Source organism: Sebastes fasciatus, chromosome 16, assembly GCF_043250625.1.
Source record: "Sebastes fasciatus isolate fSebFas1 chromosome 16, fSebFas1.pri, whole genome shotgun sequence".
Classification (NCBI taxonomy): Eukaryota; Metazoa; Chordata; class Actinopteri; order Perciformes; family Sebastidae; genus Sebastes; species Sebastes fasciatus.
Genome location: NC_133810.1, coordinates 21,736,761 through 21,749,691, shown reverse-complemented (window position 1 = coordinate 21,749,691; position 12,931 = coordinate 21,736,761). Strand labels below are relative to the sequence as shown.

The window sequence follows — 12,931 nt, the reverse complement described above, 5'->3', positions numbered from 1 at the left end:
GTTGGGGAGTAACTAGTTACATGTAATGGAGTTACGTAATTAAATTACAAAATTGTAATCAGTTACAGTTACTGAGAAACAAATATGCAACTGAATTACAGTTACTAACCAAATTGTTGGTGTTTACAAAGGGGCTACATCCAAATCATTGTGGCTGTATATAATGATGGACGACATGACAGCTCCCCAAAGGTGAAGTCAAAACATCTGGATCGGGCAATCCAGATGTTTTGGTGGCTGGCTGCAGTAAAGGTCATAAATCCCGCCCCCTCCATGTTAAGATGGGACATGGGCCAAACTAAAAAGTCAAAGTACAAATCACATACATTTTTCCCAAAGATGTTTTCTGTCATTTTATGTAATTCTTCTCACACTGATGTATGTTCAAGTGTTCATTTTTCTGATAAGTTTGGTTTTAATTAGTTATTTGAGGCTATAAAAAAGGGGGTGAGACGTCTTGATTGGCAGCTGTGATTGACAGCTGCTCTGAGTGAAGTAGTCGTGCAGCCGCAGGGTCGGGAATTGTACGTGAGAAGAGATGTAACTTTAACTTTCCATAACCGTCACGAGTCCGTGTAATAGAACATGTGTCAATATTGATCATAAATGTAGTTTGTAGATGTATTATGGTTAGTTGTTGTGTCTTTCTAGCCAAACAGCTACCGTGGTGCTAACGTAGCAGCTAGGTGGATCACGCTAGCAAGCTGCAGCCGTACTCAGCTCGTGATTGGCTCGGGCGGGGGTGTGGGCGGGACCTTGATACTGCGGCTCCAGCACGCCGATCACTAGTGCGCAGACTCTGGCTCCAAATGACGTCAAAATCTCAAGATGGCAGCTCCCGTATCCTGGATATTTTGGCTTCACTTTTGTACAGTGGGAGGAGGTGGAGACGTGTCATCCATCTATATATACAGTCTATGATCCAAATATATTATTTTCAGTAAAAAGCTTAACCTATATGTATAATATAATATTCATTCTGTTACTTTGTTCCAATCTGAATTCAAGTTATACTGAAGAAGAACGTTTTTAAAAAGTTTGACAGTAATCAGTGTTGTTGGCCGGAACCAGAAGTAACACGAGAGGGTGGAGCTAAGTACAACCGAACGCTGAATAAGCCATTTTTAGCAGACCAAAATGTAACAATTAACCTTTATGAACTGAAAAAACACTGTGAAAAGATTTAAAGTTGTAAGATGAAAGCATGGACAACTCCCAGACCAGACAACGCCGTGGTAGCGACCTGTCAATCACAAGATAGCCACGCCCTGAAGCATAACCTGCTTTATGGTCTATTTGACTCTAAATGGGACCATAATTTACTATATGAACATCCTGCTGTATTGAAGAAGACTTGAAACTAGCAATTGAGACCATAAATTCATGTTTACAATGTTTACTGAGGTAATAAATCAAGTGAGAAGTCTCTCATAGACTTCTATACAATCAGACTTCTTTTTGCAATCAGAGGAGTCGCCCCCTGCAGGCTATTAGAAAGAATGCATATTTAAGGCACTTCCGCATTGGCTTCACTTTTCAGAACCAGAGTTTGGCCACTGGTCGTAACTAAGTGTAAATCACATGGTGTGAGCTCTGACACTCCAGTTCAGTGTCACGAGCCATGATCAGGTTTTGCCTCCTTGCCGTCAGAGATTGCAGATAGTGAATATCAAAGGAATGTGGAACCCAGACTGGATGTGCTCTTTCCATTTCAGCATCAGTCCTGGGGTGCTCGTTTATGGTCTTCTGGTGCGTTGTGTCCACAAAAACAAACCGCATTGTAATGCCCATGCAGCCAACACCCTGAGCTAAACATCTGAATCACATCTAGGTCACACACAGGGGCCGGGCCCACACATATTGTGAAACCCTTTTTTTTTTTTCTTCATCTGAAATACAAAGTGTAGCCACGCCCGATTCTTGAAAGTGACCTTTTGTCGTGGAAGACAGATAAAAGCTCAAGTCATGTGAATCAGCTATAAAAATTAGACAAGGACTCCAAAAAAAGAAAAAATGACTGTGCAGCAGACAGTGCAGCACTCAAATAGTGGCTGAATTAACTTCACCTGAACCTCATTTATGTAGATGAGACCTTCACTCCCGTGAATGAGGAGAACTACCTCAAAAGAAGTCACTCAGAACATTTCAGGTCACTGGCGTACATTTCGCTCAATAGAGACCTTAGTTAACTACTGCGGCATCTTGTAAAAGGTCTCACACATTATGTTCAGACATTTATCTCGGGTAATGTCACAATTTCATGCCACGAATATAAAGAGAAGAAGCAAATTCACATAATGTGATGTCTTAGAGCCCGAAGAAGGCAACTTTGGAAGAAAAAAAAAGCAGTTAAATGTCTTAATCATGCCCCGGTTGATCTGAGCCTGAAGCTACTGAGGACAATGACTGTGTGCTTTGGAGCAAGAGATCAGCGGCAGCAGCAAGGACGATGACGTCTGTGGAGGCAGTTATATAACTGGAGCTGAACATTTTGTCTGTCATAGTTACAAGGTTAAAGAGGGTGACATGAATACCAGTCATAGTCTCAAGAGTCATGTGCAACATAGTTCCACTGGCCGAGTTCACCGATGCAGAACTCAGACAGTCAGTACAGAGCAGTATGGAGCAAAAGGAATGTCCATGCTTGATGTTTCTAATCAGCATGTCTGTCTCTTTAGACACATGGCTTCTCTCAGGGCTTCAAGGCTCCTTGCTGGAGATACACCAACTATTATTCACTTCTCAAAAAATGTATAATAAGGCAAGAGAATCCAGAACTTCCGTTCAGACTACAATAAGGATGACAGAGACCAGTGACCATTGCATCTACGAGACACAAACTGAGATGTAAAATATACAATTAGTACCACAAACCATTTAAAGTCCCCCTCCACTTTTGCTTATTGTTACTTTGCTTGGATGTTTGCCCTTCACTATGCAGAGTTTGACACTAGCTGTTCTAACAATTATCTGCTGATCACCTTGAATCTGAGTTAAAGACGTTAACATAATTTTGTGACATCACAACTTGGAAGCCGAATCCTGGTGTGATGTGGAAACTTAAAGCCTCCAACACACAATGAGAATGGACTTTTCAGTAAAGTAGGAGACACCTTGTGTGTTATAAAATTAAAAATATTTGCATATTTATCAATTCTGTTTTTTTTCAATGAGGAAGAAAGAGTAGATGACATTTTAAGTTCAATAGAATACTTATATTTCAAGAACTTAAGTAGTTTATTGAACTGTTTTTGTGGGGGAAAAAACACATTATTCAAAGCAGAATATTTTATATATCTTAAAACATGTCTGGAGGGAACCTTTAAGGACTTTAGGATTTCCCCTCCTACATGAAACCCACCACCAACACAGCTCATTAGCTATCTGCAAAGTATCTCAGTGAGTCCATTAAAGGACAAAAAGTAGCAGATGCAGTGCATAGTAAAGCAACATCATAATAATAAATCATCATAATAAAAAAATAGACACATGACTAGAAAGATCTAGAAAGAAATTAGTAAGTGAATAAATAAGTCCTCATTAAGAGGAGTGTGTAGGCACTCAACACGAGTGTGTATTCAATTTTCTCTCATTTCAAGAGGTACATACTGTAGAAGATAAGTGGAGACTGTTGCTTCCAACATTAAATGCTCACCACCGCTTTTTTATGACTATCATACCATATATCGTGTCATAGTCTCCTCTGATGTGCCAAGTATTATCTGTGTTATCAGACCATACTGTATTTGGTTACTTACTTATTTCCTATTAGCCCCCATTTTTAGGACTGAGCAGAACATTGTGGTGACGGCACCACCACAATGTCAAAGACACTTTGCATTGGCTTGCAATAAATGCTACAGTTTCAATATATACTGTGTAGCTTTCTCACAATCATACAGGACATGTTTTAGGAAAGTCTATGAGGAGAGGTGAGGAGTAACATTAGGCACAGCCTTGGTCAATTTGTCCTCACCAGAAAATAACTTTTACACTTTTGTTGTTTGTTTGTTAAAAACTTTCAACATTGTTTTGATTGTACATATACTCGCGCGAGACAACGTGGCGCGGGCCTCCGTACGAGCATGCACAGAGGCGTTTATGCTCAACGCATCGTTGTGTTGCAATATGCCCTGAAACGCCAGTGGGCATACAAACAAAATATTCTGTGGATAAGCAAGAAGTCAATGAGTGTTACCAGAAAGGAAAGTAGGCTGCCTGGCAACAGTAAACACTGACTTACCGCCAAACATTGCATTTGTGTACTGTAATTATTACCGTCGTTTACCTCCAAGTCAAAATTACTTTCCGTCTCTTGGTTCTTCCCCTCAGATCGCCACTCTTTCCAGGACACCTTCTTTTTTTTAGCATATTCTTTTTTTAGCATATTTTCAACATATTATTTCACAGCCTGCGGCGAGTGTGTTGCCTATTTCTTTCCGAGACTTTAATGTCATGTGACTGTCCCTGTGGTCAATGAATAGTTGTAGAGATGTCTGTACGGGCGAACCTGCTCGGCCAGTCTTCCCTCAAAGGCATCCATGTTGAAATGAAAGGCACGGCGCGTGCAGTGGGCGCGTAGTTACACAAATTCAGAGGTGCACGACCAAGTGCCGAGACAACTTGCAGAGCCTTCACGTACCACGCAAAAGCCACAATGATGTAATTTTCTGGCTTCGCTACAGCGACCATAAACCAGGCGTTAGCCACATGTCTCTTCAGCTTCAGCGATAGCATTTAAAGCACCAGTGTGTAGGATTTAGTGCCATCTAGCGGTGAGGTTGCAGACTGCAACCAACTGAATACCCCTCCGCTCACCCCTCCCTTTCCAAGTGTGTTGGAGAACTACGGTGGCCTTCTGGTAACGTAAAAACGCGAAAGCCTCTCGCTACAGCCAGCATGGCAAAGCAACATGGCGGCCTCTGAAGAGAACCTGCTCATTCTAACCTAATGAAAAAACAACTATTCTTATTTTCAGGTGATTAAACACTGACTATGAAAACATAGTTATGAATATTATATTCCATTTCTGCTAATAGATCCCCCCAAAATGCTATACATTGTTCCTTTAATTTTTATTTCTAAAAGAAAAATAGGCCATTGATGTCAATGTGAGTAAGTCACTAATACTATATAAATATACTAATACAATGTAAATGCTAAAAATAGGCTTCTCACACACAAAGAGATAACCTGTTTCACTCCATTTCATGTGTGTTTGAGATAAATCAACATGGGTTGAACATTCAACATTCATTCTATGTGGAGCGCCGCTCTGTTTTCTTAAAGAGACAGAGGGTAGAAATGATCTCCATCGCTGTTGCACAGCCCTACACCATTTGTGCATGCCCAGTCACACTAAGCAGCTCTAGCAATATTCAGACTAGCGTTCAGTTTAAGCTTGCAGGACATGGCCCAGTAACCTACTTTCCCCACAACATGCTCCGTAACATCAGAGACGGGGTTGTGTGTCATCAGTTAACTAACCTTCACCGCAGCATAGTTTCAGCAAAGAGACGTAGAAACCCAGGGCAGCACTGCTGACGCAAAAAAAACAGAATGCCAATGATCACAGTTATTTCTCTGTCCATAAGGCCTCATCCTCAGTTCACTATAAAAGGTGAAATACAATGCTGGAAACTGATATTCTTTGCATATTAACAGGCAGTGAAGAAGAAGAAGAGACACAAAAATAGGAACATGAAGAAAGTAAATGTCACAAAGAGGAAGGGATAAAGGGAGGAAATTATCTAAGAGATTGTGATACAGTGATTATAGGGCAAGCTAATTATGAGGAGGATTTTCATTATTGTGAAATGCTAAGTCACAGTAACGGGGTAATTAGTAAGTAAGATCATAAGTCATAGTTATGAAAATGTTTCTTAAAATTATTAGATACATCATATTTGTGACGCACTGTCTCTTGATAAATAGACTATGAGATTTTTTTTGTATTTCACATAAATATGACATAAAACATATTTATGAAACAGAATCTCATAATAATAATAATTAATATTATTGCCTGCTGCAAAAACTCTTTAATTTAAACAATATTTAGTAGATCTTCCCAATGAAACATTGAGCCTTTATATCTACCCAACTGTCAGGATTGCTAAATGGCACCAGGACAATGCCTTAATGGGTTTTCCCCCTTCCCATGTGTTCATCCCATCCCATTACAGTCCATGTATCAGGTGAACAGCACTATAAACTGTATAACCCTACAACCTGATACTCTCAAACCATTCTTCTGAGTTTCTGGGTTAACATCAAACTCAAACACCCACCCATAGTGCATAGAGAGTGAGCCACTGACACAGTTCATGTATGCTCACTCTGCTCAACAAATCTAATAACTGTGTCGTGACAACAGATGACACTGGTGATAAAGTATGACCATTGACCACTTAAGATTCTGGACTTCTGGACTGGACTGTGGGCTGATTGATCGGTTGAATTTCTGGTTATATGACAGTGGTTGTTGTATCTATTCTCAGTTAGGGATAAAGACAATTTATCGAAAATCACAATATGAGTAAACATGGATTGGTAATGTGTGCAGTTCAGTAAATTAGCTTTATTGCCCACCCTTTATTTATACCCCATAATTATGAAAATGACATTTGTAATTGACCCCTGATCTCTGTTTCCATAGGGGCTGACCTTATACCAAATTGCAATACACTAATTTATCTAGCCCACAATGTAAATTTGGGTTATTGGATTTGGTGACGGGACTAAAAATTGTCTGAAGGGAGAGAGGAAGATTGCATGAGTCATGAGGCTGGCCCAAATGTTTAGCAGCGCGATGTAAAAAAGGAGCATATGGTGCAGTGAACACCCCAGTTCAGTCAGTCATGGAACAGCCCATCCTGTCCCACTCAGCTGTCAGCACACATCCTCATCACTATTCATGTGAAGCTCAGCACTGACGCAGTAAGCCGGCAAAATGGCTCAAGCGTCAATATGGAATATACGTGGATGATGAAGACTAAGAACAATCATTTCGACACTGACATAAATTGCACGATGGCTCCTTTCAACTACAACATGGGCATTTCTTTTTTGCATCAGGTTCCCTCAACGAAGTGGCACAGTTGCCATCGACTTGGCATCAGTTCAGACTAGTGAGGCATGAGCCTTGCCTTATCAAACTCCTGGGAATTTGGTGTCTTTTCCAATCACATAATCCAGCATCTCTCACTAATCCTGGTCCAAATAGTTTGTCTCTCCATACACAAATACACCCTCTGCAATACTCTTTTAAAGTCAATGTATGCTACTGTACTTTAGGCTTGCATTTTATTCTCATTTTTCAGATCAAGTAACTAAAACAAATAACCAGAGCCACTTTCAAGAAAGCATTAAAAGAGTATCTAATGCAATTAACTGCATAAACGAACAGTTAATGATTCTTCTAGGGTGCTGATATTTAATTTTTTCGTTTGTATGGGGTGTCTTAAGGTTTGAAATATGTAGAGACAGTACCTCACTGCATGGAATTTGCTGGAATGATTATTATATAAGGTAATGTGAGTTCAGTGATTTTTATATGAGATGTTTGAATGGTTATAATGTACAAAAGTGTTTGTGATTTCTATGTCAGTTAATAGGGATCCTAATAAACTAAATAAACTCAAATGTTCAGATGTAATAATGTGACTGTGTGTGCCCCGAACCAACAAGCTGGTGTCCAGGTGGCTAAAGTATGTCAACACATGCAACACTTATATATTAACTTATAGTTGGACAGCACTTCGTTAATAGGGTTCCTTCACACATTATTAGCACCAGAGAAAATGACAATTTGTTAAAATACACTATAATGTTTTGTACATGTAGTTAGCACTCATGTAAATCCTAAATTGGCTAACATGAGAAAGCACTTACTGCCTCCACACATTAAGTTCAGTTAGCTAGAGTTAGTGTGACTGAATGTCATTCACTGGTGGAAAAATGAACTAGTTTTTAATATTGTAAAGTAAATGAAGCTCAGTAAAGATGTGAATAGAGAGAAACTCATAAGCCTGTGTTCCTTTCATCCGTGTTAAAGTGTCTCCAGTTGTCCAACAGTGAATGTTAAACTAACGTTAAGCTAACTTTAGATGTGTAACAGCCGTGACGTTACAGAACCGGACCGGACCGGACCGTTAGCAGGTATAACGTAACAACACCGAGCTGTAAACTCACCTTCTTCTGTGGGGATATACGGGTCAGACGGAACCAAACGGAAGCATGTGGGTAAAGAGAGCTTTAACCGAACAGAAAACCCGACGTCCTATATTCCCAAAAAAGTTGCGGAGAGATGAAGCTGCACCGCCGGTGTACCGGGGACACTGATGGGACACATATGGGACACAGATCCTGACCCAGCCAACACACCTCACTCTTTATACTCTCATTGAACACAGCGCTGAGACACACTGGTCCTGTCCACACTCACAGATGAAGGCTGAATGAGGAGGTTTCTGCAGCCAGAGTTTGTCCACACTCAGAGTCCCGCCCACTGGACTATATACAGGACTCATAAAGTTAGATGGTGGTGGTGGTGGGCTTTAAAGATACTCTTTAAATTAATAGATGGTAATTAAAGATAATTTAATTCACCCAAAGATATGTTAAAAAAAAACATTTATTCTAATGACCTGATCATGCAGTGTGTCAACAGGTTATAAAAAGCACTGAGTACATATATACAGTATATATATATATACACACCGGTAAATCCATATATGTACAGTACAGTGATGTGCTGTGATTGGTGTGAGTCATGCCTTCTGCTCTCTCTCTCTGAGTCATGCTTTCAACAGCTATTATATAGCGGATCGTCACATGTTGGTCTACATGGGCTTGGGCTGATCAGTGCAATTCTGAAAATGTGAAGACAAATGCAGTGTTGACATGCACCTGGTTTCACATGATTCATCATGGCAGCAGACGCTTGTGTCAAGCATATGCAATTCAGTGTTGGAAGTGTTATTAACTCTTGCATATTCTTTTGTTTTATCATTATCATATCCACTATGTGAAAAAGGAAGGTTTGGTTATTTATTGTCATTGTATTATTTTTCTTTTAGTTATTTATATATAGGCCTATTGATATATTATTATTATTATTATTATTATTCATTTTTCTTGATTGTATTAAATTGTACAGGGGATCAGGGGAGCGGAGATTGAAAATGTGAAAAAAAAAAAAAGATGAGTCCTTAATGTTAATTGTACTGTATTTCATCGTACCTGCTAAATGAATAAATACATATTACAGAAAAAGAGTCTTAATAACTCAAGTTGCAATACCATGATGTATTTGTTTGTTTATTTGTTTATTTGTTTTGCACAATTTAAGACTATACAACATAACAAAGAAATAAATGAATAACATACAGTGCAGGAAGAGGCAAAAAACCCACTGGGCTTATCTGAAGCCTCCACCTAGAGACAAGATTAATATAAAGAAATAATATGACTACATAATAGTGATAAACAATTAGGACAAGATATATATATAATAACAACAATAACAATACAGTAAATATATAAAAAAAAGACAAATGTGTGTGTGTTGCGTGGAAGTGTATGGTTAGTGTTTGTGAGGAAAAAACATGGAGAAAAGCAATTACAAGACAGCAATTAAATTACCCTTTAAGCGACTTTTGAAACATTTGACAGATGAACAGTTTATTGATAGATGTGAAAAGCTACTCCATAATTTGGTTCCCCTAAATCTTATTGCTTATGTATAACAGGCAAAAAAAGCCCTGCATTCAAAATCTTAAGTTTTATTAGCAAAATGTACTGAAAGTAGCCCTACTCATGCAGAAAAATGGCCGTGTGAAAGTTATATTATATCATATTCATTACATATTCTAAGTAGCACTTTAGTGTTGTAACAGGTCGAGGTGGAGCTAATTTTACTTATATAATGGGTAGTTTAATCCATAGGCTAATAATGCCTCATATTTTATAAATTCATTGGCTATATTTTGTATATGAATTCGAATCTGCTAAGTAACTAAACTGTAGTTGTGACATAAATCTAATGAGGTAAAAAAGTACCATATTTCCTTCTGAAATGTAGAGTAGAATGTATAGAGTAGGATATAACTATAATATTCAAGCAAAGTACCTCAAAACTGTACTTACTGAAAGGGCAATACTTGATTATGTACTTGGTTACTTTCCATCACTGAAGTAATTAAAAATTTGTCAGCTTTCAGCAATGAGCTGCCTCATTCCATTAACTTTAATTTTTGTGATATCTCGTGCCGAACCTGAAAAAGCCCACATCTCTCAGGATGAACACTTCATGTGGATCATTTAGAAAAGAAAAAGCAACCAGTTACTAGTCAATCAATTCTCCCACCATCAATATACACCTTTATGGCGTGTCTCAAGCTCTACGTTGCTGCTACCAAGATGACATACGATAGTCTGGGATGAACAGCTTTGAGCTCTGACTGTTGACATACCACACGTACTAAGATTAAATGTGCCGACTAAATAGCAGCTCTGACACGCTATAATTTAGTAGACAGGTAGAGATTTTAGTGGTTAACCGCATGTGCTAAATGTTTTGTAGTGAGTCAAGGCTTCAAATTAGCTAAAGGGCTTCTGATTGCTCTTGTATGGTGAGTTCTTTTCTTATGTGCAGTCAAATTGTGCATAAAAGTTTCAAGCTTAGAATTGTCTGCTGCTCGCCTCTGTTTAAATTACATCAGCCTGCGTGGGACAACATTATTCTGCATGAAAGCAGATAAAAAAAGCTGCCGCAAGTGTCCCATAAACAAGTCTACTGATCTATATTTGAGATACACATTTATGTAAAAAAATAACTAAAATACATCACTATCCCAGAATTAATTACAGAAATGATATTCTATCATGGTGGGGGGGAAAGGATTGTCAAAATTGATGCAGCAAACGCAAACTCTGACTTTTTGGTGTGCATTAATCTACAAAAACAGTGGATCATACACTTCCCATAATGCAACTTCATGGTGTTTTTAGCAAGACCCTGACAAAGCTCCTCCAGAGGCACAGAAGACATTACACATCTGTTTTCACAGGCTGAGTGATGCTCCACATGACTAAACTAACTTTGACATATAAAATCAGTAGAGTGGCCCTTTAAGATAAAAAGATTGATCAATCAATCTTTCACCATTCAAAGAAGCAATTAGTTACTTCTTCATTTAAATGGTTTTGAAATGAAAAGGGCCATTGATAGCTATTTAACAGAAAAGCCTTGATAGGCCTTTTCAATAATAGAAAAAAAACATATTTTTCAATCAAAGTAGAACAGGTAAAGGAGGACAGTTCTAGGAATGAGGACATTTCTTTTGAGTCTATGGCACATCTGAGGCCTTCAATCAACAAAACATCTGTGATGTGAGAGGCCAACTTACCAGTCAGGTAGCTGCTCTCCTCTACACACTACAATAATAGCTCAGACACAAGGTTAGAAGTATTGAAATTTTATTTTGGAGTTAAACATAAAACATCCAAGCTAGAACATCACAGCTCCAATTTCATATGCCAAGCTTAACCATGAGGGCAAACCACACACAGCCAGTTCATAGAGTGTCAAAGATAACATATACTGCCTATATGTTGAATGTGTGTGCAACCACGACTCGCAAAACCAATAACAATCAATCTGCCTTGCAGTTGTAATACCAGGCCGTAATGGATGTTACGTCAGTCGTGCACTTCTTTTGTGGAACACAGTGGTAAAAATAGGTTAAAAGAAGATGATGACATTTTTCTTTGTGAGTGTCAGATATGTAATAAAAAAGGGCATGAATCACAGGACATCTACCTTCAGTTTTCCAAATAAGTGACATCCTGGTTTTTTGGTCGAGGCTCAGACGTGTTCTCAAGATTTCCGAGACTATTTTTATTTATACAAATTAATGCCTGTGAAAAAAAAAACAGTGCAAAAGTAGCTTATTCAATAGTTTTTACTCGTTCTGTGCCATTTAAATACATCAGTCTGTTCAATTATAGCTAAAAAATAAGCATTGTTTTGTATTCAGAGAATATTTTCTGTAACTGTATTTACATCATATAAACAAATTTCAATAACCATCAATCCAGTCTAACAGGACTACAAACTGTAAAATGTTTCTCATAAGTGCAACTACTGTAACATTTTATTAGAATCATATGGCAATATCCAATTAATCTAAAATGTAGAAGGTCCATGACATTCAATTCCCCATCATGGCCATAAAAGCTCACTCTTTTATATAAAACCTCTGCAGGGGTGATTTGATTTGGTTGAATTTTGGTCCTGTTGTTAAGTTGTTAAGCTTGGAACGTTATGATCTATCTCTTTACAATATAAGCTGCACCTTTTCTTTGGTACCATTAAGGTCAAGGAGGCCTCTTCCAAAATTAAACCCATATGCTATCCCTAGACCAAATAGTGCCCTCTTAACAAACAGGAATGCCAATTTTATATAATAGAAAATGGTCAATAGAACAACTTTTTGTAAACTGCCTGTGTGTCCAAATATCTAAATTAATATAATGCAACAATGTCAACTTCATAACCTACTGTGTATAGGCTATGTATATATTTGACAGCACCATGTTGTAGACATGTTGAAAACCTACACAAATGTAATTTTTTCCACCACAAGATGACACTGGCCAGCTAAAAGATAATTTCAAAATGTTTCTTTTAAATCTGGAAACGTATTTGACCTCTATTTAATTTGAAAACAAAAGCAGTGAAATGTAAATATTTGTCTGGCTGATTAACACAGAACAATATTCCAAATTTCTGATGTCTGAAATTGTTGGACTGGAAGTTGTAAATGTGAATATTTCAACATGTATTCATTGTTTGATAAAGAAACCAAACAAAGCAGTATGGCAGTGTTTCACTGGAGGGCGCTAACACAAAGCACCAGGTGGTCAG

The 12,931-nt window shown here is 38.2% G+C and overlaps 1 protein-coding gene across 1 annotated transcript in view; it reads right to left on the bottom strand.

The window, feature by feature from the left end:
- npas2 (neuronal PAS domain protein 2) overlaps window positions 1-8,456 on the bottom strand; it is a 50,955-nt gene extending 42,499 nt beyond the window's left edge. Inside the window, exon 1 of the mRNA XM_074612153.1 lies at window positions 8,194-8,456. The gene's annotated coding sequence lies outside the window, so the exon portion shown is untranslated. The remainder of the gene's footprint in view (window positions 1-8,193) is intronic.
- Between the last annotated feature and the right edge of the window lie 4,475 nt (window positions 8,457-12,931).